The sequence below is a fragment of the Nicotiana sylvestris genome, chromosome 4 (genome assembly GCF_000393655.2).
Source record: "Nicotiana sylvestris chromosome 4, ASM39365v2, whole genome shotgun sequence".
NCBI lineage: Eukaryota > Viridiplantae > Streptophyta > Magnoliopsida > Solanales > Solanaceae > Nicotiana > Nicotiana sylvestris.
In genome coordinates, this window is record NC_091060.1 from 9636690 (window position 1) to 9638842 (window position 2153).

A 2153-nucleotide genomic window follows, 5' to 3' on the forward strand; every position below is an offset into this window, starting at 1 on the left:
TTACCCCACTTACCCTTTTTGTATGCATGGAGCTTCAACTTTTTTAGAGTAACTTAAAATCTAAAGTTTTAATTAGCAGATATCTAGATTTAATAGGTTAGTCTAAATTACAACTACCATAAAAGAATCCATTTATGGAAATTAACTCACTATCCATTTATGGATATCGACTCACTAGCAGCAGCTCATATTAACATCGACTTACTATATAAGCTCATTTCCTCATTTAGAAAGCGCACTGCAATCTTTTTTTGTCTTGAAACACAATATTCCAACCACTTCTATCTTAAGATGTGTGCATCAAATCTTGTATCATCAGTTTGCAAAAAGATAATCAAACCATATTTTCCTACTCCAACTTCACTTCGTTGTCACAAGATATCTTATCTTGATCAAATGCTCGGTGGAATTTACGTGTCTTTCGCCTTTTTTTACCCTAAATTGAGCAACACATGGTCAGATAAACCAAATAACGTTATATCTGAACATCTTGAAAATTCCCTTTCAAAAGTTTTATCCCATTATTATCCATTTAGGAAAGTTGAATGAAAATGTCTCTGTTGATTGTAATGATCACGGAGTCGAGTTTTTCACTACCAAAATCGATTGTCCAATGTCTAAAATTCTCAATAATCCATATGCTGACAAAGAAGATTTAGTCTATCCGAAAGGAATTCCCTATACGGATTCATATGGTAGTCTTGCTGTGGTTCAACTTAGTCATTTTAATTGTGGAGGAATAGCAGTCGGTGCATGTTTGACACACAAAATTGGACATGGATATACAGTAGCCAACTTTATTCATGATTGGGCTACTATAGCACGTAATCCAAGTTTAAAAATACAAAGTCCTCAATTTAATGCTGCGACTATTTTTCCACCTACAAAAGACATGGTAAATCGACATGAAGTTGTGCCAAAAAGAGAAGAATGTTCATTCAAAAGTTTTGCTTTTTCATCATCTAAATTAGTTGCCCTAAAAACTAGGGTTATAAACAATTCAAACATACAAAATCCAACAACCACTGAGATTGTATCAGCATTCATTTACCAACGTGCAATGGCTACTAAAAAGAAGACTTCAGGTTCGATTTGTCCATCTGTACTTGTCCAGGCTATGAACTTACGACCTCCATAGCCACAAAATTTAATGGGAAATATTGGTTCGTTCTTTTCTATAATAACAACTGAAGAGAAAGAAATGGATCTGCCAAGATTAGTTGGTAAACTACGGGAGGCGAAAGAAGAAGTTCGAAAAAAATATAAGCATGATAAAACAGATGAATTTCTACCTATAACGATTGATCTATTCAGAGAAGCAAATGATAGCTTTTTCAATAATTCCTGGTATGATATCTATAGGTTTAGTAGTATCAATAAGTTCCCTTTTTACAATGTAGACTTTGGATGGGGAAGGCCTGAAAAAGTAAGTATGTCAAGTAATGGCCCAGTTAAAAATATGTTTTTGTTGATGGATAATAAAAGTAGGGATGAAGTGGAAGTATTAAGCTCCATGAAGGAACAAGACATGTCCGCACTCAAGAAGGATGAAGAGCTCCTAGAGTTTGCCTCTCCAAGTAGCTAAGAGTGACAATCAAATACGTGACGGAATATTGTAAATGATAGAGTGGCCTTGCTGTCACGATCTACTAGGATCAACCCCTTTTATCTCCACTTCATCAGAAAAAAAAATCTTTTCTTTCCAATGTTATCATTTTGCAATACAAAAATATGAGGATATTTGTGTGTTTAATCCCTCAAATATCATCGTAATTCTGTATTTTGGTTAAGCATGTTAAACCTTCAGTTAATCGATATGTGTACTTTTTATCCCTTTACTTATGAATCTTTGGAAATTTAATAAATTATTATGTGTTGTACCATCTAGTTACTTATGTGTTATGTTAGTTAAGGGAGCGGCTCCGCTCCATTAGTGCTTGCTCCAGTATTTATCAATGTATATTTTGATTAATAACACGTGTCCATGTGAATCTTCGAAGGATGAGATTGTTTTTGTTAATTCTCTCTTATTATGCTTATATATTCCCGTTGATAGTAATAATTGAAGAAAAAGAAGAAAAAAAAACTAAAATCTGTGGAAGTTGATACCCACAAGCTACATTGTATCTATTAAATTGCTTTTTTATTTCATA

At 33.4% G+C, this 2153-nt stretch overlaps 1 pseudogene; it reads left to right on the forward strand.

Annotated features, from left to right (window-relative positions):
- Window positions 1-291: 291 nt before the first annotated feature.
- LOC104247602 (acylsugar acyltransferase 3-like) lies at window positions 292-1585 on the forward strand (annotated as a pseudogene).
- The last annotated feature ends 568 nt before the right edge of the window (window positions 1586-2153 follow it).